The following is a 26,971-nucleotide window of genomic DNA, read 5'->3' on the forward strand; positions in this document are numbered from 1 at the left end:
CGATGAATAGTTATAAAGGGAGGGAGATGACGGGCAGGTGGGTTCGGCCGTCGGCGAGATCGAGGGGCAACTACGGGACGAGAAGGCGCAGGAGGGAAAAACGCGGAGGGATTGAAAGGAGAGGGGGAGGATACAGAGGAGGGATGGGGTTGGACGGGGGAGGAGGAGATTATATGGACGGAGAAAGAGTACGGAACGAGAAGAAATAAGAAGCTTAGGAGTGCTGGAATATTCGCGCGGACAGAAGGCTAACTCACTCATTGTATGGAGCCGATAGGTAGAATTGGATTAGTTAGGGTAGACCTAAGCCTTGCATTTACTTGACTATAAGTGTGGGTGGAAGGCTCGCGGCATCACTCCGAGTATCAGCCTGAAAGGTTTGTTTGGATTGGTTAGGGTAGAGCTCAGCCGAGACTAAGCATAACATGTGATGTACTATTACCGCGAGCGGTATTCACTCACTGTATCAACCCGAGAGGTAGGTTTGGATTGGTTAGGGTAGAGCTCAGCCGAGATCAAGCCTGACATTTGCTGTACTAACAGCGCGAGGGGGAGGCTCACGGTATTCACTCGCTCAGTGACTTAAATCGAAAGTTTGCTCGGATAGGTGAGGGTAAAGCTCACAGTCATGAACCACATAATGCGCATTTTACGACTCCAGGGTAGGAGGGCCCTGTTTCTTGCCCCGGGACACCTCAAACTTACGGTATTTGTTTGGGAATATCCAAAGGCTTCATCTCGGAATGAAATCCCAACGAAGTTAAAATGACCAACGATAAAACAAACTATATCATCGCATTCAGGCAATCAGGTCTATCAGGCCCGTCACGTGATCACAGATTTGCCATTTGATTCTCGGCCGCATGCTCAGAAGATCATCTTTTCATAGTTACACTGGGGTCCAGCCAAAAGGTATCAAGGGCAGGGTCGCCGGCGCAACGGCGGGCGAGGGAGAGTGACGTAGGAAGCGCGTCATTTGGATCCGTGCCTCCCCCACTTACCAACCTTCCCCAGGGTGAGAGGCGCTCTTCGTTCGGATCGCCGGTGAACGTGAGGGAAAAAAGCAAAATCCGTAACGGGATCCTTTGGGCATCCGACGAAATAAACGCCATGACCTTCCCACTTCGCGTCAACTTGATAGCCAACAAATTGAAAATAATCACTCTCGCCCCTCATTTTACGATATTATTATCCGCTCCGGAGAACCGTTCGCAAAACTCATTCCGTTTAATGATCATCATATTCGGACGAGGAATCAGATCAAAGGGCATCAGCGAATGCAAATATTGTTCGCTGAAAAATACTTCTTTTAAAAATGTCGGCCCCGCGGTCGGCGTGGTATAGTCCTCACCTGCCAATCCTGGGGTAGTGTGTTCGAGCCCTGCTTGAGTTGTTTTCCACCACACTAGACATGGGTGTGAATAAAATTCTGCTGATACGCTCGCTGGAAAAACCTGAATACAGGCTATGCCTCCTACGATTCCAGGGACAGGTTCGTCAGATTAATATAAGTACCTTAACAATAAATAAGGCATAATTAACAACTAAGTAGCTGATGGTACAATGTGCGCGTGGGAAAACGATCGGAAAATTATGAAAAATCGTGCGCAAAATCAGCTCAGGTCATATGCCGAGTGCATATGACCTGAGCTGATTTCCTCCTCGTAAAGCGGAGGGGGGCGGGGGGGGGGGGGGGTCCGGTGGGTACTTCCGAGACCGCGCGAGCGGTTAAACATGCCTTTCACGAGTAGCATTCATTCTCGCCTTTCGTCCTTCACAGGGATGAGATGAGGCGGTCACAACAATGCAGTCACTTCTTCTTCACTTGACGACGCACGAGGGAGGGGTTCGAGCACTGCAGCGCAAAATGCGGGACACATGGACGGGGGGGAGGGAGGGTGGGGGCGGGAGGGGGTGGGGGTCGCTGCCCTACCTCCCCCTCTTGTCACCCCGCGCTATCCGCTTCACAAAGTCTCCTTTTCGGAGAGAGTGTGGGGGAGAAAATGTGCAGGGAGGCCTAGCGTTGGAGGGGGGATTCGCGAGGTGGTTGAGGGTCGTCAAGCAATCGAAGGCTATTATTCCGCAGAACGCCCGCGCGCCAAATGGAGAAAGAGAGAAATAACTGTCAAAGGCATTCGCTGCCCCAGTCAACGGGAGGATAAAGGAAACAGAGGCGGGCTTGATGAACACACACTCTAACTTGGTCAACACTTCGACGTGGCGTCGTAACATGCTAATAAGCCGATTCCGAGGGAGTGAAAACCTCACGTACTAATGACAGCGTGTGCACGTCTTTAGATGCACCAGACACGAGAGTGGACGCAATGGAAAAAGTTAACGGCTTTAGTGGGTTAGGATTCATCTGTTATTTATCTAGATCCGTTACTTTATGGACAAAAGGACTAAACCCTTACCCAACCTCATCATAAATACAATGGCGCCAAAAAGCAGTCGGCACAAATTCGACAACCATTATAACTTGTAATTTCAACTGTCACATAATCTGCATTAAAATAGCACATAGCGGAATTGCAGCATAATCATGGAATTTCGGAAAGGCACAAGTTATTATTAGGGTTGAATAATGCGTAGCATATATTTGGTTGATATATAATGTGCAGGAAAATAATTTATGCGGGTAAATGGAAGATCTTCCACTATATCAACAAAAATGCAACGATTGAAAAGTATATTTTTCAGGAGGCAGGATTAGCCTCTCTTGAGCTTGCAGAGGTGAGGATAGGGCTCACCCCGCACTAAGCCATAGGCGTGTGAAATTCGCCAAAGAAGAGTGGGATGAACAGTTATTTCCCTGAGACACCACTCACTTCATATATTTTTGTTAAGGGTGTACAAAAGCTTCACAAGAGATTTGAACCACGGCTACGACCCTCCCGTAATGTGAAGATAGCAATACATGATACGGCGGTTTCAAACTTTCCGGAACGCGTATTATTCGAAGGCCAATCCTCACAGAATAATAAAGGTAAGAAGACTTGAGTACGTTCAATGCACTTTACATTGCGGAGTCACCTGGTGTGGGTCATCCTAAATGACTCACTAGCGTATTCGCCTCAGTAACTCATGAGTACTTGAAGGAAAAACATTTATGGCGGGTACTGAGCGATAGCGCAACGTCCTTGAGATGCGAACTGGATTATGGAATAAAATTCACCCCAACAGCATTTGCACTGAACCGCCCACAGACGATGATTTATAGAACGTGTTCAATTTTTCTTCGAATAAACGAGATCAGAGATAAAGCTTCTCAGAATTTCTCTTTCAGGTATGTGAGTTCTGGCTCGCATAACGCCAATAAGCCATTCATCAACCAAACACGCTTGAATAAGTAATTTTCTAAGGACATGAATGATTTCTCCTTTCCTCGGCCGTTTTTAAATAACTATTTCATAGGTTAACTCAACTAATTCACAGTTACTTGGGCGTAAAGTAAAACAATGCTATGCTACACCAATTGATTAAAGTATTGGAACATTGCTAAATGTGAATTATATGTTTTAGGTTTATTGCCAACTCGTTTTTCATAATTATTCGGTAAAGATCTTGTTATTCCAAAGTATCGTGTTTCTAAACCTATCTTCTGATGCTGTAGTTTTAACATCACAAGGGAATCTTTTATTATAAAGGGAAAGATTTACCAGCCAAAGTAGCTAATTGTTACCACCAAAACACTCTAGAAATCAAGAAAATATACTGTATTTTAACCACGATGAAGTTGTGTACACTCCAACCTGAAGTTAGAGCGAGATATACGATTGAACGAGCTAAATATATTAAGATGTGATTCACTTTCAAGTTTTTAGTTGATTTTGTCGCAGGCATTGACGGATCGAATCGTAGAATGACGGTCTCTGTTTACTCAAGAATGCTGGATCTGATGATTCGGTCCAGTGGTCGATGCTGTGCAACTTTTCCTCTCGGACACATTGTACCACTATGGAAGTCTCGTGGGAGGCAAGGGTCAGAAGGGAAACGATTTCTTCTATTTCTGCAACCGGCCGTTATTCTTTATAACTAGAGAGGATAAGGGTCGGAGGACAAGGGATGCGTGGAAGTGGGGGAAAGAGTGAGATGGAGGGGAAATGATGCTCTCTGGAGTGAAGGAGGGAGGAGGATGGTCAGTGAGTTGGAGGGGGAGAGGAATGGTTTTATGGAGGATAGTGGAGGTGGGGGTGAGATGCACTTGAAATGGAGGAGTGGAAAGGGGAGGGGTTAAAGCGTTCGCTCCCCTTCTCTTGCTCCGTCCACGGAGCGTGAGAACTCGCGAGATAGACTCTCCTCCATGGAACACTGACCGTCCATATATCTCATCTTATTCCTCTCATCGTCTCCGAACTTCCAACTTCCTCTGGTTCCATCTGTTCTACGCGAAAATTGGGCCTGGGATCGGGATTTCGAAAGCAATACATACGACCAGCAGGAAGTTTTGCGAGAAAGGAATCACCGGGAAGCCAAACCAAACCATGGACACTTACGGAGGGGGCATTCCGGGTAAATACCCACACTACTATGCATGGGCGTACCCAGCGAGGGGCAGGAGGGGGCAACTGCCCCCCCCCCCTACTCGAAGCAAAAATCGCAAAGGCGTTTAAGGAAAATAATAATTTTTCAAGCAAATAATTTAAAAAATAATACAGAGCTGTTACAGTTTCCTAAAAATGTTGATTTCATTCACCTTTTCCATGCTTAAATCTTATCAACAACTTGAACGGCCATGGCTTTAACCCCCCCCCCCTAGTTTTGATCCTTGATACTATGTATCTAAGGCTATTTAAAACTCGTTGATATCAAATAATTGAAAATCACCCAAAATATGTCACACTTGTTTCATTTATTGTATAAAATTATTCTTATTTCAAGTATGATCTTTCATGTTTTACATGAACCAGTCCAATTAACTCATGGATATTATTATCGTAGAATGATTCCATTTTTACTGTAAGATCCCGCAACTTGGAGTTTTGACTGCAGGAATATAAAATATTCTAAAATATTTATGTATTTTTAGGCGATAACGTGTGCTAAACAAGTAATGACTAAATGTATAGTAGTATCTTAAATCCGGAGAGGTGGCGTAAAGAATGTCTATAAGGTGGAACAGATTGGCTTGTGTAACAATCCTTCGACAGAAATTTTTTCAAATTTGCTTCTAATACACGAGAACGGTATCACTGTCAATTAGTCTTTCTTTACGTTCCAGAGGTAGGAATAGCATATGCGCCGCCGCAAATAAAACACAAGTATAAAATTGTGCCAAAAATGACGGTTTTATCACCAAGAGTAATCCAGAGCCTGCTGTGAAAAAACCTGGGTTTGACCAAGGTCACAGTTCTTCGAAGGTGATCGGCGAAACGAAGGTAGAGAGAAGTTATTGCAACAGGTACGTTAAGAGGAATGGGGTGGAGAGGCATTGACGTAGAACTTGTCCAGAGAGATTGAAGTAGACAGAGGCGAAAGGTGAATGAAAGAGCTATTCTTGGAAAAGGACAGGGTGATCGTGTTTCATGCCTACTTGATTGACAAGATAACATTCATTTTGAAAAGTGAAGATTTAATTAATTAAGGTACGTAAGCAGCTGAAGTGCTCGAAAAAAAGAAAACTTGGATGAAATCAGAAAGTAAATCAATATCTAAATGGTAGAATCCTGGTGGTGAAGGCAACTCAAATTTTTTTATGATTTTATCGTAACTTACCAATAAATTTGCAACAACAAGTTTATCATTTACATTAAAATTATGATTAAAAAAATAAACTCCTACAATTTTCTCAAAATTTTTCTACTTCTATGAAACATTGTGTGCGCAGATGTTTCTATTCCCCTTGAAATGGAGTGGTCGAGAAACATTGAGGAGATCTACTGTTAATCTCACGCATCCATTCTGCCGGTAAGACCTGGAATTTTGAGCCAATATTCACCCCACGCGTAAGTGAGATGAAAATTTCTTCGCCACAATTTCTGGTGGGAACGAAAATCATCGACGGCGATAAAAATAATTCAATGAGCAAAGTCAACCTTGAAGTCAAAATGTTATTTTAAAATAGTTTAAAGCCAAAATAACCTTAAAAGAAACGGAGGACAATATAATATAGTTTAATTTGAATGGTAGCCATAAAAATATTAAAATTGGAGGAAACACCCGTAGGAAAATGAAAACGCAGTCGGTGCGTGGCTCCTTGATTCGGGAATGTGATCGTAAATGTTACCATCCGGGATCGTGCGGCGCGAAAACATGCATACATGCACTTTCGTGGAAGTGAAGAGTGGGAGGAGTCCTTGATCCCGTGACCAGACACTCCTCGGAGACGGCGGCGTTGGGGACGCGGGTGTTGGGGACCCTGCCTTGTCTATTGCGGTGGGGATGGGACGCGACCGGGGATTAAAAAGCTTTTCTTTCGCATCCCTCTCAAGGAAGAAGGCGTTGGGGTTGGCAAGATTAAGACTGTGGGAACGTGGTGTGGGAGTGACATTTGCTCGGATGATATGCAATCGGTCGGGAAGAAAAATCCAATAACGCGTCGCATTCAAGATGGCGGCGAGATGATAATATTAACATCGCTGTAGGATGAGGTAATGTAAGGGATTTTTTTAAATTATAAATAATTCACCACACGAATGTCCTCAATTTGCTAGTAGAAAAAAAACTTCAAATAGCCCTAACCTTCAAAGCGGCAGTCTCATGCACCAGATTAGGAATTATTTTGCGTGGAATAATAAATCAAAGCAGTAAAGTTTCATTCTATTTCCCCAGTAAAGTTAAGCTGACAAATAATGGACTATGATCACGATTTATTCGGTAAAGGTACACAGCGTTAAAATCAAGATATAACGAGAAGTAGTAAGAGTTATAACTTAATTCGGAGTAGCATTTACATCATTTCTTATCCCTAACGAACAAATTTGTATGGTGAAAAATAAAACCATCTTCGGCATGGAATTAGAAAAGTACCACTTGAAGTTGTAGGGTTTATAAAAAAATATTTTAGAGAGAAAACGTTTTGATGGCATGAGACGAATTATTTGATAACTATCTCCACAAGAGGATCGATGAATCTTCTATCTCTCCCTTTGAATTTAATATCTATCCATGAAGGTTCTGGCATTCCGGGATTGACCTCGCGTCGTTCCATTTCTTTGGGCGACAGTCTCCTAGAGCCTCAATAGTCCCCTAGAGTTTCTGAAAACCCGGCAAAACTGCCGTCCGAAGAAATTGAACAACGCGGAGTCATGCCCGGAAGATTTTCGCCTTCACAAACAACCACCCGCGGAAGTCTACAGAAGGAATATTCGTCCATGTCTCCGATCTAATCTACATTCCAGATCTATAGAATTTTTCCGATTCAAATTTCTTCATGAGGCATCACAGCGAGACCTTCCTTCAAAAAAGGATTCCTTCCCATCGATTAACAATTAGTAAAAAGAGTCCCATTTCCATAAAATCTTCAAGAAGGAAGGGGAGGTGGTAAGGAGTTCTTTTTATTCCCTCATGTTTTCCCTTCAATTCCCTTCCCCTACTCTTTCTTATTCTTTTACGTTCCCTCCTTCAATATTTTCTCTCTCTCACACAAGGGCCCCGCCCATTTCCCGCTCCGCCTATCTCCATTCCATTGTTTTCGCATCCATCCCACCCCCTCCGAGAGAGCGCGGCAGCCCTTGAAGAGGCCCCCACTCCGCCCCCACACCCTCCACCCACGCCCCCACGCCGAAGAATTAAACGAAGGGAAAAAAAGAACACACCCTCCAAACCACTCCGAAGCCAAAAAAAATCTCTCCATCGCTGCTTGCGATGGTTCGGGCGCAGAGAGGAAGCTGCGTTTAAGACAAATCCTTCGCTATAGTAAGATCGAAAACAAATACTCATTTCCAATTATTTCCGCAAATACCTTTCGAAAATTACAATTCTTGCTTGTGATGTCCAAAGTGAGGTCAAAACTCAAAGTGGGGATGCAAATATTGTAAATTATTAAATTAATTCATTCTTCCATTGACACATTACTCACTGCTTTCGTTTGGCTGTTGCACCACTTTCATTCAGACTGACGTTTCTTTACTTCTTTTACGGAATTAATTCGCTAGTAACTCGTCAGGGGAAATCATAATAGCTTTCATTTTAATCATTGATTGCAATACAACGGTGGATACAAAGTATCTATTTTTCAAGACGAGTTTGTAATTTTTTATAGACAGAATTATTTTTGCTAACAAACGGAAAACACCATAATAGACAGACATTTTCCAATGTTTTAAAGCAATTTGCAGACTAGATAGCAAAGAATCTAGAGCATATAATTCCCACTTTTTTTTAGATAGACAGAAGATAAGGACAATTATTAGAAGAGCAAATTTTTACAGTTGACATAAATATGAAATTATTTTAGTTTTTTTCCAGAAAATTCTGAATTCTGGTCTGATCTGCGAGAGATGGACACTTCTATCTACCGTTCTTCCTGAGACGAACAAAGTTTGCAGAATCCATTTAAAATTTGAGAGTGATTAATGGAAATGGTAAATGTTTTTGGCGGCCCAGATAGATATCGCATAACGGAGAAAAATGAGATCCATCTCTATCCTTGCAGTCTCTTTCAGCGTTCAAGGCGATGACAAGTGAAGATTGTGGAGATGGCGTGACTCTGAAGACGAGAATGATGAAAACTTATTTCTTATCCAGTGCTCATCTTGGCTCCCAATCATAATTGATCCTACTGCGCAAGATTCTACACCTACATTCCTTTCCACAAATGAGACCCAACGCAAAAAAGGTATGTATCAAATACTCATGATAATTCGCTACATAGAACATGCGTGCAGCAGTGACGTTAATTTCTATTAATCCGATATCTACAGAAAACCTTCAACTTGTACTTCAAAGAAGCGAAAACCTATTTCCATAGTATAGCAGATTTTTAATCGCAAAAAGCTAATAAATATTGTTATTACATAAGGAATAGTGTAACTTGTATAGTAATTCATTATTTTGATTTAAAATAAATGCCTACCTACAGGATCAGTTATATTGCGTATTACTTTTCACATTCTGTTACCATGAAATATTTGAATGGGTCAAATGTTTCCTGTCTTTTTTATATTAATTTTTTCAAATTAACCGTTTATTCTTACTCATTTTATATGCCATAAAACGAAATAAATTAAGAAATATTTAGTACGTAACGAAACTTTTTCCAAAGAAGGAAAACATGAGAATGTAAGTATATATAAGGAATTGAAGGATGTAATTGCATTAAAATAGTTACGCCAGAGGGGTGAAATCGTTTTGAAAACAAAGAGGGTGAAAGGTGACATATTTTTGGCCAAAAAAAGTAAGTCCCTTGACACAGTCTCGAATTGTGCGCTATTCCTGTAGAAAATTGAATTAATTAAATAATTTCCGATAAAGAATCCGCCGTTAATGGACGATGAAAGAATAAAGACGGAAAGGGTGGGGAAGAAAAAAAATTCTTGATCTGGAAAAAAACTTGGGGCGGAGCTGAGAGGGGTTGGGTGTCGAACAAAAAGTAATAATAAGTGAGGGTGAAAACTGGGGATGGTAGGAGGAAGGGGGGGAGAGGGAAGGGGGTATGGGGTTTTTATAGGGGCGGAGTATAGATGAAGGAGGTGGGACAAGATGGAAGAGAGGGGGTGGAAAAAAATGCAACTTCGAACCTTATAAAATTTAATTACAGCAGAAGCCGAAAGCGCCACTTGAGTGATTTCTCCTCACAATAAGAAATCAACGGGGGCCGCATTCGTAATGACAAAAAAAATTAAATGGACGCATAAAATTGCTCGAGAAAACTACAGAAATTCCGAAATACTCATCGCGTTTTCTCACCACCCCTCTCTCACCTACCTTCCATTTCTTATCCGCACACACCCACCCCCTCCGATCCTTTTCATAACATTTGAAATTCGCCAACGATTGTCGAAACCCCCACCGAGCCGGGGTACTCTAATCAGCCCTATAGTAGTTCTTCACTCCCGAACCCCCCTTTTTCTTTTCCTCCTTGGGTGGCCTTATGCTTAAACGAGGAGTGGGTGGGGGTGATATTTTTCTTTTTTTTTGGAAGATCCGACGGAGGAGAGAGGTCGAGAGATGTATAAAAGGAAAGAAATTTTGAAAACGGCATTCCAATAAAGCAAACACTGGTGTGTAGGAGTGGGAAGAGATCTGAAGAACGCGCAACTCTTTACGGGGAGCGTCCAAACTCTTTAAAATTCGGAATTTCTTGGGCGAGATAAGAGATGGAGATGGGCTGAGTTTTTGAGGCTATGAGGAGGAGGCTAGGTGCCCTCTAGAGAACCTTATAGTTGGGCGCTGGGGCTGGGGCCTTCACTACCCCGCGGCAGGGATTAGGTGGGTGGCTGGAGATGAGGAAGAACACATTTAGATACTGGGTAATAGAAACTGAGTTACCGCTAACGGTTGCATGAAAGGTATTTTTTCGTATAATCGCCACATTTGAAAAAATGTAACTGATCTGACTAATCTGTACTCGGATAGTAGTTGAACTTGAGCAGAAGAAAAAAAGAGCCGAAATCAGGAGATTCTTATTGTAACAGATAATTATCCAATCCGATAAGGTAATTTAAAGGACATTTAAGTATTTAGAATACATGAAAATATTATTCACTGATGTTAAAGAGTGGCCAAAAAGTTAAATATGTATATCTGATTATGGAACGAAATGAAATGTAACTGCTATTAAACATAAGGTACTGAGCAAAAACATATAATACTGCGTTATATACCGAAGTGCCAGAAGACGAGAGAATATCAACACTCGAGTTTTACGGGAAATACAACTTTTCAATGATTTATTAGTAATTTTTAGTGGGCCCAAATTTTCGCGAACTGCGAAATATTTCAGTTCAGTTACACGATTTTTCTTAACTCGATTGTGATATAGATCACATGGAAATGTTACACATCCTGCGTAGACAAAGTTTTTACGTTTTATAACATCAACGGAAATCACTCTTGAAATAAACTTTACTTAAAATAGCTATCTCGAAGGGGTCTCTAGGATTTTTTTTTTGAAAATCTATATGTTTCCCTGAATTTCTAGGTATTAACGGAGAGTGACCACGCGGAATCAGTACTCATAACTGAGTGCAAATTTTAAAAAGTAACGCTTACTGAGCCCAGTTACTTTTCTTGGTACTTTACCCGTATCTGGGAACGAGAAAGGTTTTTCCGTGGTGATGTGGGTCATCATATTCCCCCAGGGACTCGAAGGGCTCCCTCTCTTTCTTCTTCTTTCGAGTGGGTATGGTACCACTTGCCAAGGCGGAGGGTGAGAGATTCGCAAGGGAAGGGTTGTTGGTCGAAGGCTCTCGAGGAAGATACTCACGGCTCGCTCTTTTTATCCCATCTCGGATGCGAAGGCATCTTTTTTTCCCCTTTTTATCCTTTCCACTCACTCACCCCCTCGAGGGATACCTTGAAATGGTTTGTGTGTGGGTGTTTCCGAAGAAGTTTTCGGTGTTTTGCTTGTGGTCGGCGGGTCGAGGGCGCTGTTGCAACGGCGCAATGAGAATGGAAAGGTTTTCTGTTCGGGTATTTGAAGACCAGATTTCTTTTATCTTCATATAATTTTAATTTTTATGCTTACTGGGTCGCCACTGATACACAATTCATAAAATCTTTTACTTTATCCTGAATTCTTGAAAGCAACGCTAAAATCGCCAATAGGTCATTTGCGAAAAAAACTGCTTTTTCAAAGCAAACTAAACTAAGTGTAGTGATATTATTTGTTAAAACTTGGGATTATATATAACAGGGGACTGGCTGCTACATGCCGGTAATTCTCAATAGTGGTAATATCACCTAAAGTGAAAAAATAAATGACGAATTAAATCTACATAAATCCTTGCATACTGCAAGAGTCTTAATGGTTTAACCATCATGTGAAAAGCTCGGTCATTTCCGTGGCATGTTAAGTTGGTCAGCCATCACAATTTGGGCCATCTCTGACCACTTGACTAAGTGAACAAAGCAGTACGCCATTTACGTTTCATTTATTATATTCTTTATATCAAATTATTCACACACACAGTAGATATTTACCTAAGTAAATATGTAAATTAATAATTTCCAATCAAATCCTTACAGTTACAAGAATTCTCCCATTTCTCCAGAAATACAAATGTCCATCACAATGTCGGGCTTTCACAGTTTTCTTAGCGATCGCCTCCCTATCTCATCCTTCTTCCAGACCGAGATAAAGGGTGGGGTCATGGAGGGGGTTAACGGTTGGGCAAAGGAGTGAAATAGAGGGGGAGGGAGGGCGGAAAGGGTGAGTTGGGAAATTATAAGAGCAGTGGAAGAAACCCACTTAGTTGTCGTTTTAGCGCGGGGGTTGGCCGTCCTCTCCGAAGAGGAGGGGTGGGCGGAGAGGGGAGGTTAGGCCAAAGGGAGAGGGGCGGTGGTTGAGGGAAAGAGGGCTTGGAAATTAAATTCTATTTCATTTCGGGGCGAGGGAAAAACTTGAGCGGGTGAGAGGTCGGCAAGAGTTTTGCTCAAGGAGGGAATGAAAAAAAGAGGAGAAAGGAGGCAGCAGGCATTCTTCCGCAACTTCTTATTCTTTTCATTTTTTAGCGCGAGGAAATTTCGGCATCGAATCTCGTTTCCTCTTCCTTTTGCGATTATTAAACAAAGGATGGAAACAAGGTTTGAGGGAATAAAATATTACCGCTATGTTTCTTATGGTGGAATTACAAACACTACCGAGATATTTTTACCAATTTCCTCGCTGAGAAACAATAATACCATACTTCCGAGTAACCTTCCACGACTAATACCATACTTCCTCATAAAAGATGAACATCGTGTTATGAAGGTCATATATAGCGATCTCATTGAAAAATACAAAGACAACTTATAAAAATGTCATGCATAAATACGTAATTAACCAGCGTGAACACTAAGATGTTACCATATCAATAAGAGCGATTAACGTTTAGCCGAGGCGAAATGTTTGGTCTAAATACGCCACTCACTAAGTGATTCATCCCGACGGTTGGTTCGGTTAGGTGCGGGTAGAGCTCATCTCGGACTTTGCCAGAGGCATAGCAGGCTCGCACATTCAGGGTAGGGGGGCCAGTTCCTTTCCCTGGGCCATCTTGTACTTCTAAGATTATTTATTAGGGGGTTTCCGAACGCTTTACTCGGGATTTGAATGCGAAACCCTTCAATCACGAGGCAACCGTTCTACCCACTAGGCTACGTAGGCTATAAATTGTGTGCCATTGCAGGGACATCTCGAGAGAAACTTACACCCGCATAGGTCTCGTGGGTGGCCTGCGTGCGCGGGGGCCCTTAAGTAACGCTGCAAATGACAAGCGTCGAGAGCGAAGGGAGATATCACGCCCCCGACACAGGCGGCAGGAGTGGGCCTCTCCTTCGGGAGCAGAGGTGGCGATTTCGACTGGAGCGACGCAGAGGTGTCGAGTATGATGATTGCGGGGGTGGAGGCTAATTCAAGACGGGAGGTGTGTAGGAGTAGTGGCAGGTAGTGTAGGGGGGGTGGTATAGTGGAGGAGGGGGGGGGGGTCGTGGGAAATACCGCACCTGTCGATTTTAAAAACGAAGAGCGGCCATTGGCCGACAACTTTCTTCGGAACAAAAGAAGATCAGCCAAGGAGAGGAAGGGGTTTTCGGCTAGGTGGAGGAGGGAGGAGGGGTGAGGACGTGGGAAGGGTTACAGGGAAGTGGGGGGTGGGCGGTAAAATGGGGTGAGGGAAGAAATAGAGGGAGGCGAAGAATTCTTTTGGGTAGCGATGTGTAAAAGCCGTAGAATGAAAATGCATATGGAACGAAGGGAAAAGTAATTTCTCAAACTTTTGGCTCTCCTGTTCTGATGGAAGGGGGAAGGGAGGAAAAAAATATGAGGAAAGCGCGGAAGAAACGAGTTCCCCTCGAATATCTTCTTTTTTGCTCAGTCTCGCTCTTTTCCTTCCTCCGTGAATTCGGAGAAAGGCACGGTCAGCGGCGGAATGCCCTCTGTCGAAAAGTTTGGCCTAATGTTCTAACTGACGCGATCATTTCTGTGATTATTCACTGTTGCAATATAAAAAAAACCTCACCAAATGCCATTGAAGAACTGAAAATATTATCGACATAATAAGTAATCTTTGAGCCATCTTATGGGGTTGAATTAATGAAAGGACTGTTAACTGGTTTGCTAAATTCTTGACGAAAAAATACTTTTCCAAGGATAATGAATAAAAAGATAAATTTTGCGACTTTGATATGATAACGCAACGTGTAGAAACCCGGATCGCCAAAAAGTTTCTCGCCTCGTGAAATTTGCTAAAAAAAATGCAGTTTGTCCTTTCATCCATCTTGGATAAATTTCGCAAAATAAACCCTGAGACTGTTCATTTTCTATAACTCATAAGGGAATTTTCAAACACCGATTTTCCCATGTCAATTGCTCTTTCGTTTTGCTGATATATTTCTGTTCGTGTAACAGATAATCTTATTGAATGATAAGTCTCAGAAACATCCTTTAACCTATTATGCACTTCAATTATTCATAATGACAACTTGTTCAGTATAAAAAATCTCAAACGTGCACCATTTTAGCTTAACTTTAAGGAATGATGAAAAACTGATAAACCAAGATGATAAACAAAGAGAAAAATAATAAAAATTATTAATACCCAGTAGAAGTGTCATTGGATAGTAAAGAACTTAGATAATTGAGAACATCTTAAGGAGATTATCAAAAGTAAAACTTGTTCATTCTCTTATATAAGTTTACTACGCACGTGTATTCTAATTATTTATATGAAATTACGAAATGCAACGCTGTATTCCTGTACGATTGAGCGGTAGATCTTTGGCTGCTAGCTAGAAATCATTACTCCAGCTTTATGAATAAATTTTCTCCATTGACGCCAGCTGTCATGAATTTGCTATTTTGTTTCGAATCAAGATTGACATCCCGTCAAAATTTGAAATCACTTTTCTCCAAGAGCAATTAAAAAAAGACACAATCCCTAGTTCATGTAACCTCGCTCTCCAAGTAATGAACACTGAGTTTCTTGTTCTTGTAGAAAGGAATTAGCTTTGTGCAAGAAAATGATATCGTTACGTGAAGTATTATTTTTTCCTCCTTCCACTCGCAAAAGGTTAGCTGCAGAGAGAACGTTTGTCTTTGAAGTGACAGTCACGTACGTTGGATTCAGCAAAAACGTAGCGATTCTTATTCTCCCCGAGTGCATGTTGAGCGGCACTAGTGGGAATCGTAATGGCAGGGGACTCAATCGAATTTCGCTTTATATTCAAAAGTTTTTATGCTCCCTTTTCCACACACAATGGCTCTCCAAACACAAATATATACGACTTGGACAAAGGAAGAAGTTGGATGGGTTGGCCGAACCATTCTGAGAAAACCCGAATTTCATAAAATATACTCAATGTTCTCTTTCTCAACCTATATATATATATTCCCGTGTCGAGATTTTGAGAACTCCATTCCGTTCAGCCATTACCTTCCAGCCCGGAGCGCTTCCTATCCACGGATAATCCATCTAGATATTCGTGTCTTTCGGCAATACCGAAAAGGGTAGCCGATCGGTGCCGTGCTCTCCCTAAAGAAAATATGACTTTTGTGTCGATGATGATAGGTTTGAGGGAAAGGTTTCGTCTCTTATTCATGCTTTTTTTCTTTCAACACAGTCCTTCGGCTAGGTCCTCCTCGGTAGCCGGGGCAAGATAGTCAGAAAGCGCCCTGGAGAAGGTAGAAGGGGATTCGGGCAAGGCAATGGGTGGCAATGGCGTGGATCAGTAGCGGGTTGAGAGGGTGCAACATAAAAAAGGGGGTTGGGTCGAGTTGGAACCTGTATTTCACTTCAGGAACGAATCCTTAGGCATGAGATAGCATCGACGCGATATCTATCGAAGCGATATTTATCGAAGGGTGGCACGCGTTGATACTAAATATCGCGAGAGAGAACTCTGAATGTTACGCGTTCGAAGATACGCGAATCCACATCGAATGTAAGACGGGGTAGAATGAGCTGTAATACAAAAATACGACCAAAAGATCTTGATATCACGACTTCAGTCATCGCTTCCGTGTAAATGGTTTCAAAAGCAAGCCTCATGCCGAGACGAAAAACAACAGTGGCGGGATATAACATTCCGGAGTGGAAAACATTACATACAGGTCCTTTTCGTTTTGCCAAGGGAGGAATCCAACGCAACTCCAATGCGATAATTGTAATTCTACCTTAGTGCTCTTCGAGTGCCTTAGAACGGTAATGGAATGAGGATAAGGCTGACAGCTTGACACCTACTTAGTTTGTAAAAATTTTCCCTCTTGAATCATTACGTCTTTTCTCACTAATGACTCGGGATTGAATCCAAGAAAGTTAGAAACACTTATGGAGGCCAAAAGCACGTGTAACTTGAACCAAGGTGAAGAAATGAGTACGTGATGAGCCCATGAAAATGGCCAGTACCTTGAATTCCGTGGAAAGAATGGGCAGCTTTAATGTTTGTATAAGTTTACTTCTTGCTGACGGTTGAAAGTCTATTTTATTCTTTCTTGAGATGGGAATTCTTGCCAAATTCAGGAGAAGAGAAATAGAGGGGCTATTTTTGAACCGGAGCATAGTAAAAATATATCCATGGAAGCGTTTCAGAGCTCCTAATTCCCATAATGCGAGGACCCTATTTACAATCTTTGATTGCCAACTATCGGTTCAAGGAACGGCATTGAGAGCTCCAATGAGAAATGGAAGAGAACTGACATGAGTATACTCAGGATTCATGAAACAGAATGAAATTGATAATATTTTGATTCCGTGTTGCTTGTAGTGTAAAGTCAAATCCTTATTCTTGAACAATGATGAGTAACTCGTGATATATTGGTTTTGTTATCCGTGTCATTTCCAGCAGTCATAATGTTGCCACAATTCGCACAATTTTATGAAATGAAAGTAATTTTTGCCTCAAAATAGCTAACTCTTGCAGTTAAAATTAAATTTTCTATGATATGCATGTTGAGATAAAAGACGCCGTCGCCGGAAAGGGGACAGAAGGTTAAAAATCTTGCATATTATTTAAAATGAAACATGTAGGCATACACGGCGGAAAAAAATTTGATTGGCCGTCCCTGAAACACAAGTAACTACTCGCAAAAAATAAGAAGGAAAATAAGAAGGTTACAAAATATGCTCATAGAATTTCTCTGTGAAGAGGGGCAAAAAACAATACGTCAAGGCTAAGGGATGGAAGCGTGTTCAGCCAAAGAAGAGTTTCGAAAGAGAACAAAAACTGCCAATGCTGAGGCAGAAAAAAGTTATTACAGTGAAAGAATTATGGTTGAATGATTTTAGTTAGCTATCCCGGAAATGAACATGAATCAGTCAGAAGAACGTTGCCATTGAACTGAGCATATATTCCGTGACAGATTGAGAGAAAAATAAATCTTCGAGTATCAGTAAAATATATTCAAGACGAAACTCTAAGACTTGTTAGGAATGCCTAACCAGAGATTGTATGGTTGTCTTGATGATGTAATACCGAAAATATGGAATTGCGACAGATAGTGACGGTTAAGATTACTACGCTATCCTAAGAAACCATTGATATAAGGTAATGAAGTAGACTTCGGACTGATATATACTTGAATTCAAGGTTTTCATGAAAGATAATTATAAAACTTAAGTAGAAGCAGAGGGATATATACAATAATTTCAGAAGGGTGTACAGAATTATTTCATAAGAATATATGTTCATTATTATATTTAAATATGAATCATATTTGTAATAATAGACATTTCACGCTGCAGTAAACCGTAAAACTGATGACATTAGTGTATTTAATCGCCGTTTTAATCTAAAAACTAAACTATTCATCCCAGTTTATGATTTTGAATGCATCAGGGAATATTTAAGGTAGATATACACTTCCACAATGATGCTGGGTATTATCGGCATATATCTCTACGAAGGAATCTGACATTGATAAAGCTACATCAAATCCTTCCAATAGTACCACCTCCATGGTTATTCTAAAGTACGACCCAGTGGCATTGCCTCGGGCGGGTGGATTGGGGAACTCGCGCGGGGCTCACAGTACACGCACCGCGATGACGAGGTGAGAACCAGCGGGGAAAGGGGAAGGAGGAAGGGTTGACGGATGGTACGTATCCAAAGGGTGAAGCGGTTCGGAAGAAGGGGAGGGGAGGGCAGAGAGAGAGAAGCCGTTACGACTTTTGTTTCTATGAGGCCAAAAAAATTACGGTAGCGGTCTTCAATTTTTTTTTGTCCTAACCCTCCCATTTTAATTTCCCAGCTCCCGTATGCAAACACGATATTCATTGGCGCGGAGGGGTCGCTGGAGACGTTACTGCTGAATCATGCAACCACCTAATGGAGCATAGAGGAGCTCCCGAGATTTTGCCGCGGAAGAATCGTCGGCGACATCCCGGGCTAATAATATAATGAGCCAAATCCGTGGGAAGGAATACGAACGAGGGCTATGGTAAGGGTTACCCGTTCGTACAGAATATATTTAGTGTTAGGAAAAAATTAATTTTTAAGGATCAAATGCACAGAACGACGCTTCGAAATATGCGCATGTAAATAGGCAGTAGAAACTAAAGGACATTACGAAAAATTCTAACTTTTGGATGAATCTCGTTTCAGTGAGGACAAGTGAGGTGCATAGTATACTGAAAGTAAGGAAGTAAAATCGGTTCGTCTTATGGCTGATGAAAAATATTTTAAGTGATTAATGAGTGAGGAATTTGTAACTTCGACAGTTTAATGCATTTCTTATCAATGAGTCTCTATCCTAGCTGTAGATTAGATATCAGTAGAGGAAAGTTCGCCGCACGACAAAATATAACTTTACCACATGAAATCAACATAGAAGAGTTTTCGCTGCAAAAGCAGCAGCATATTCATTCATTGACACATTTCAGTTAGAGGTTTTAGTCCAGCCATTCATGAAGTCGTGCGTCTTTGAGGCTGAGACGCATCTAGAAACGAAAAAAACCGTTCTCAATCGAAACAGGGACAAAAAAATGGAAAAAGAAAGTGCCGTGTACAAGGAAGAAGAACACTTATTTCATAAAGCAATCCATGAAGATGGATATAAATTGCAAAAGAAACCGAGTCTATACGAAGTTTACGGAGACAATTACTGGGCTGTGAATCTTGTGCTAAGTTATTTACCCAAGCCCATTCAACAGTGGTACAATGAACCATAAAAATGTGAAACAATTTCGCAATACGCCGTTATGCCATCTGAAGAAAAGAGACCGTATGAAGGAATAATATGAATGAATCTGTACTTTCAGATTTCACTCTTCATGCAACCATTCCATATTTCATGTTTATGAGACGAAATGAATGCCATTTAAAGGGAGACAGTCTTCTGCAAAAAAACGCAGATGGCCAGATAGCAGAAGATAAACATAATTTACACTCATTTTTCTTGACGCAATGATTATCAATCACCTCGTATTATCTCAAGCCCAATTTTCTTATTAGCTCGTGAAGAGCACGAAAAAAAATCCGAGAGCCGTGACAAAGTGCCCGCTAAAGCGTGGGGCTGTTGAGGATAAAAAAATAACAGATGGCCCGAGCGATTATACCGCTATAGGAGCAGGCAAAAGTGTGAAAAAGGCGAGTTTATCAGATCCGGAATAAAAAACACTCCCCAATCCAGGTTATGGCACGGCCCTTATCTGAAGGCAAACATCTTCAAGTTTTTTTCGTCCGCCACCTACCGGTTCCACTCTAACCTGCGATCCTCACTCTCCAGTCTGAAGTGGCTTGCCCGTAAAACGATACAGAAGCATATACACGAAATGGTCTTGAGCTACCGTTTTTTTTATCTTGAGTTCTTTGAACGCTCACCGAATGTTTCTTTGGATGCTTCCCGATGATGGTGATCCGGCGGAAACTAACGGGAAGTACAGTTTTATTATTATATCGCCGATGAGCGATGTCATAAAGGAGAAAAGTCTTGGGCATCATCCACATGTTAAGATCTAGAGCACGTAAATTATTTTCAAACAAACGAAAATCACTTTTTCCAAAGGCGATTAAATATAATTTAGTATTTCTAGACGATGAAAATGGATACAATCCACCGTTCATTAACTTTTAATCTTAACATTTTCATAGCCATCCTAGAGATTATAAAATGCAGAACCATCTACTTAGCTTATAAAATTGGAAAAAAAGCGAAATATTGATGGAAAAAACTTCGAACTAGGGAAAAAAAACTTAAAATTATTTCCTCAAAAAACCTATCAATAAACTTCGATGCAAGAAAAATCGATGCCACATGCATACAAACGTACCATTTAGGATCTTTAAGATAGATAATGAGTAATATTTGAAAAGTGCAATACTATGAGACAAAACCTGAAACTAGAGAAAATACTAAAAACTGTTTCATCGAAAAGCCTATCAATGAAATTTGATATAAGAAAAATCTATGCCGTGTACATAAAAACGATTAATTGAGGATATTTCAGACCTAGATGAGTACCTACTATTTGCTCGTGAAAGCAGTGACCAACATTGTATTACGTAAGCGTTGAAGCGAGGATGAATATTGCATTCGTCTCCGTCGATTTTAATGACTTCGATTTGAATTGAAGGGCTGAAGAGAGACTGAGCCTGTAAGGGAGATGAGTAGGCTCGGAATGGGGAGCTTGACAGAGGCAGCTGGCATACCGTGACCCCGACCACCTCGACCACCGACCCCGGGGACAGACGCGACGCCTTGGCTCCGACGTTCCTCGCGGGACCCGGTCGGAGAAGAAAAAAACTGGACGCTCCCTCCCGAGAAGAGAAGGAGATGACTCCCAAAAAAATCGTGGGCGTAGCGGAGGTAGCCCGCCATTCAAACTCCTTTGTGGTGAGCGGGTAGGGGCAAAGGTTGCGAGGAAGCGAAGGGTTATTCCCGTTGTTGCATATGCATATGGTCCGTGAGTGTATGCAGATTTTGTTCTTTCTAGGAGGGCCCTCTCTATACGCTCCCACGGCCCACCTGAACTGATCCAGACCCATTATCCCATCTCCTATTCTCTATACACATCCATCCATTTGTGCCCAGTCCTTTTCTAATCTTCCTCCCGGTTCACTTTGACTTAATCGTTTTCTCGGCGAACGGAAGCCAGGTATGCCGTGTCTCCACATGCATAACCTCGTGTGGATCTCCAAGAACATTGCTCAAGTCGGATTGCTGCATATATTTGCAATTGACGACAAGCATGGAATGAATGTTGCTGAATCAAGATTTGAGCGTCGGATCGGCAAAACCATTACAGTCAATGCTTTCAGATGACCTACCTGGATTCGCACTCAGTCGCTGACTATCTGATTATCATAGGGAATGCTCATGGAAGCAAAAAGAATGTTTATGTACCCAACAATGTCTATGAGCTTTCAAATCAGTCACCATGAGTCTTATGAATACCCTGCAAAAGGCACTTAGGTTAAACTCAATATACTCATTATTTTTAATTTTCATCGAAGTACGCCTCAGCTTCTTTAGGTAATGAATGGCGTACATAATGGTCGATAATATTGAAAATTCACCAAAAATAACGGATCTTTGAGTTGAATTGTTTTAGCCTCTAAATCAAAATTATTAAGCACACTGATGTATGCAATTTTGTAAAAAAATCAAACCACTGTCACGCAAAAGTTTTTCAGCCGTTGCAATGTTTTCAAATCCTACCAATTAAATCAAGATTTTTCAAAATACACAACATATTATCTATAAGCCAGCATCAGCGATTTCTGAAATTAGAGTTTTCTCATCCCTACCCCTTACATTACATACATGGCAAGAGAAATTACATTCTGGAAACAAAATAAGAATAAATAAAAAATATTTCCGCGAACGATTTATTATATGCAGGGCGGGACTTTACCCTTGGCTCACGTTACACGGCAAAATCCGAGACTCTTGGTTGATTTACGGCCGAGAATTCCTACACTCGGGCTACCTATGACCCGCAGCCTAATCGCAGCGGTTCGTCGTGTCGTGGGCTACACACTTTTTCTTGCCACTCTCCTGGAAGATGGTCCCGACCCCTATAGCGCTCCGCTGCTACCTGTTTCCGCCACTGAACCCCACTCCACCGACTCTAAGACCCCTTCCCAACCATCTCCCCGAACCTTCCCATCCCATAATAACCTCACCCCACTCTCGCAATCTTCCTCCTGGAGTAAAGCCCAGCTGAACGCGAACCATCCCTCACTTCCCCCACTCCTATTGTTCCTTTCCCTCTCAATTATGAACAGTTACGCCCACCAACCCCATCCCCGCATCATTTTAAAAACTGACTATCCCTCCCTCACACTCTCCTCCAGTTCTTCCCATTCTCCCACTTTTTTCCCTCGCATACGCAACCAAGCATTCCTTCGCACCCTTTAGAAACGCGTCGTGGAGACACCTCGGGTTGAAAGAAAAAAAAAAGAAGAGCAAGAAATAATAACAGCAGCAGAAACTCGCACGTTCGCCCGTCCCCCTTTGATGCACACATAGAATTACATACCGTCGCCTTCCTCCATTGTTTTTCCTCAATACCCCTTCACAGACAACACTCTCTCCCTCTCCAGTTTCCGCGGAGGGAGATTAAAAAAATAAAACACTACGGCTTCTTCTCCTATTCCCCGGGAACGCTTTGGCTTTTTACGCTTCGTCACCGAATGAAATGGCTCGAAATTATTTTTCATTACTATTTTGTTTGACCTCCTTCGTTGGTGGTGATGATAAAATGCGATAAAAAATGACTCGATTCGAAGAAAATAAGTGTTCTCGGAGGAATGACACATTATTCAGAATGTTGGTTATTCAGAAGATTGGCCAATTCCGGGAAACGGCATACGGGATGAGCGGCTGTGTGACAAGGGTTGAACTTGTTTTCTCGGGTTAATTTCATCGTTTTTGATCGATACAATTGGAGTCAGAACTGTAGAAGATATGCGAAATAAATTCAGATCTTTCTCTTAAAATGACAGGATTTGCTTTTCCTAAATACTTTACTTGATAAGTTAAACCTTGACTTGCCTTTTCGTTGATCAGTTTGAGGAAGTTTCAATTTTATAGCGTCGTACTGCTAATATAAAGTCAACTATAAACTCAATGTCAGTTTTTATGGGCATTCAATTTTTTCCTTTCTACAAACGCTGAAAGCAACTTTTAGATCACTTCATTGTTGTTACTGGAGGAGCTCAAGCAACACTTCGAATGGGAAATTACAACAATGGCAATTGAGAATCTGTCGGAGAAAAACGGTACTTTAATTGACCAGATGTTCACGTGCGGTTAACTCTTGGGAAACATGTTAAAATAGCCCAAGGGATATGCCTTTTAATGGCTAAAAAAAGCTATAAACCATTCATTCAATCATCGGTAACTCTTTAAGCATTTCACGAGAAACTCGGCCTCTTCATGCCTGAGGATGATCAGTTCAAAGACAGGTATAAAACCGCTCGATTTTATAGGTGAGCACGAAACCGACAACGGAGCATGATATGGATTCTTTTTTATGCATAAAGCCTTACATATGTCCCTAAGGTAGATTTTTTGGGCGACGACCTTTGGAAAAAACTACTCCTTGCCCTAACCCGAGATGTATCGTAACACGCTGGAAACGGAACGAAAGAATAAAGTAAGACTTGTACCACATATCATACATTCAATCTAGAAGTTAGAGCATTTATAGGTGAGTACTACGAACATAGACCAAGTCACTAACCAGAGAATCAATAGTAAATATTCCTTTGGGGAAAAATAAAACCACACGGCCTAATTTGAAAAAGAGTAAGCAGGACCAGCACTAAATGCTCCAAAATTATTAATCTTACAAAGCATTTGCATCTAAAATATTAACTGGGGAAAAGTTAACGATCGTAGCGTAAAGCATTGGTAGCTTATCCAGGGGGTCCTGCTTCGTCCCCAGGTCAAGGGGAATAGTATTTCCCTCGAGAACGAATCCTACATCCAGGAAAAGTCTAACCATGGCAACAATTATGCAGCACGCGTGCGCGAACCCTTCCGTGATAGCCGTAACGCACAGGGTCCCGTGGAAGTACATCACCTCACCGCGACGGTTTGTAAAAACCATTATAATACGCTCCCGAGATGAAATTTCGAAAAGGGGCGAATAATGGACATCTGTGGCCGGCGGAATAAAGTGCTTGCTGTCGCTATGGGGTACGAAACAACCCGTGTTCGGCGTGCAGCGGGGTGCGCGAAAGATGGGTCTTGGGGTAATTTTATGGTCGTGTTGAAGTGGATGTGCAAATGATTACCTTTTTTCGGAGACGTAAACGCGACGCGAGAGGATCGCGGAAGGTAAATGGAAAGGGTAGTGGGCGGGTTGTTATAGTAAGCGCGACCCTTGTGTTAGAGGAATAAAAAAAGAATGAATACAGGGGAAGAGAAAAAGGACCCCTTCTCGTAGGAAAGAGTTTTTGAAACGGGCCGGGAAGGGGGATGAAAAAAACTAAAGGGTTGTAGCGAGATGGAGTTTTAAGGGGGGGCAGCAGAAATAACCGGTTTCCAGGGAGGCAGCGTCGGTGGCGGCGGCCTCTGGTCCACGCGGTGGACGAGCAGACTTAACAATGGCTCGCTGCCAAAGGGACGGGTGGCTCTTTTTTATCGCGTGCGAAGGGGAGGGAGGAGATGGTCCCGGGGCGCGTGATTCAACGACATATTTGCATTCGCCCTTTTGTTCCTGCACCGCGGCGTGCGGAGCCCCTTTGCACCGTCCCCTTTCGGTACCGGGGTCGGATCCCGCCGGCGGCAAGACCCCCATCTCCGATTCTTCGGTCCTTTCTACAGTTTCACGCCCTCGGGTAATGTGTAAACGATCTCGTGTGGCTTGGTGCTTGCAGGAGATAACCGGCATCTTACGTTGAATAAAGTATTCTGGATTCAAATCCACGTACCTTGATCTCTGATGAATCTTCGTACGCGTTAGAGGCTGTTTCTGCTCGTCATAAGTCAACTTGTCTTCGAACATTAAGTAGTAGACGGTATTTAGAATGCCAGGAATATATGAAGAAAATCTGGAAGCCCCTATTTATTCTAAAACTATTTTGAGAGCAAGATATGGAGAAATTCTAGAACCGTATATGCATATGAATAGAATTATTTTGAAATATTGGCAAAAATGACATTTTTTATTTTATTTTTATTTTGAAGATAAAGAACAACATACAGCATTGTTGCCATTTTCAAGTGACTAGGATTTAATTTAATTTTTATTTTAATGAAGCCATTTAATTTTTTTCTCTTTGAAACCTCTAATTAATCGCTTTGGCATCCAAACAGCAAGACGGCAGGGAAGCTGCGCTGATAATTTCTCCGGCTAGTCGACCGCTCAACGGCGGGGGACGAGGAGAGAGAGTGGACGGACTGAGGTGGACATGGTCGGCCGTAAATGACCCCCACCCACTTCTCAAGTGAGGAGGGGGAGGGGTCAGAGGTGAAGTGGGGGTGGCAGGAAGTGCGTCGCCCACGACCGGACCCACCTGTGGCGCCCTGCCGCGTCGCTTGCGCCATACTCCGAAAAGCCGGCCATTCAAGGGACGACGCTCTTTGACGGGACCCGGCGGGCAGTGAGTGGCGCAGCAGATGTGCGCTACCAGCCGATCGTTCCAAGACCATGGAAAATCGTGACGCAAAACATACAGACGCGGCCCCAGGGTGGACTACCACGAGCCTCACTAAACTTACAAGCACGATGGAAAATTATCACGTGGGAGAAGACCACTAAACGTGTTCGGAGTGGCTTAAATCTTTCGTCCAGATCCTTATCTCGCTTCGAGCCATGCGCATCAATTTCCTCTCCCGTTTTCTTTGAGAACAGCTTGCGCGTCCCTATGTAGGTATACAATAGCCGCTTTCCAATAGTGGTAAATAACCATTCATCACCACTACCTAATCCTCATTACTAGGTAGGGGTAATTGTTAGTGCTTGTACCAAAGCGCGTTAGAGACGAGAGGAAATAATACGGAAAACATTATTTCACCAATCGTTTCGAGACGGTTTTAAACATTACGAAACAACTTTTTACTATCGTGCACTTTTATATTTTACTTTCTATTTTTTTGTGTGGAAGGTGGCGTTTACTTTTGAATTTATCCTCAAAAATTCCTGAGAATAATCACCGGCGGGCTTGCGATTAGATAAGAGAAAAATGGACTTTCAAAAGGCTTTCAAATACCTATTACTTCTCCGGGTTAACATGACCAATAAAAAAACTGCTTTGCAAATGAGATTAGCAACTTTCATCAAATGAAATTCATTAGAAAGCGCAATCAAAACCCCGTTAAAAATGCTAAGGCTACAAATCTCCTCGTCTGGAGGCTTAACTGTTACTGCGATTTTTCTTTATGACTATAGTGCGACTTTAATGGGCAAACATTAAAATGGCCATAAGTTGTTCAGGCAGAATTGGCTTCCTAAGCTGCTCATGTTTCCAATGCATGGTGCGTTTCCACCATGAAAGGAATGCGCTAATTTTTTTTTCCAAGACGAGCGCAGGTTTGCAGTTTCGATCCAAATAGTCCTGGTACTTCAGCGAGTGGAACAAAAACATTTACGGTGGCTAATCACGGAAGCAGGGATGGGCGTGGCGTGGCCATTAGCGGGATCATCGGGACGGATCACCTCGGATGATTTTCTCCGCGAGGCGACTAACATCATTCGGAAGAGCGAAGTTTCCTTGAACGGCTAAAATTATCATCATAAATTATAGCAACATAATATATTACACATTATCACGCTTCTCTTCATCCCTATTACGATGTTTGCAAATAATTTCTCATGGCAATTTTTCATAGTTCTGCGAAAGTATTTCATTTACTTTACGTAACCCAAGTTTCAACATATTACATGTCATTTTAAGGCCATTTAATTCTGATTTGAACTCGCTACAAATCACCACTACTGAG

The 26,971-nt window shown here is 42.0% G+C and overlaps 1 protein-coding gene across 1 annotated transcript in view; it reads right to left on the minus strand.

The window, feature by feature from the left end:
- The window catches only part of LOC124157855 (zinc finger protein 384-like), a 171,917-nt gene that overhangs the window by 119,768 nt on the left and 25,178 nt on the right, over positions 1-26,971 (minus strand). The window lies entirely within an intron of this gene.

This window comes from Ischnura elegans, chromosome 4, assembly GCF_921293095.1.
Source record: "Ischnura elegans chromosome 4, ioIscEleg1.1, whole genome shotgun sequence".
Lineage (NCBI taxonomy): Eukaryota > Metazoa > Arthropoda > Insecta > Odonata > Coenagrionidae > Ischnura > Ischnura elegans.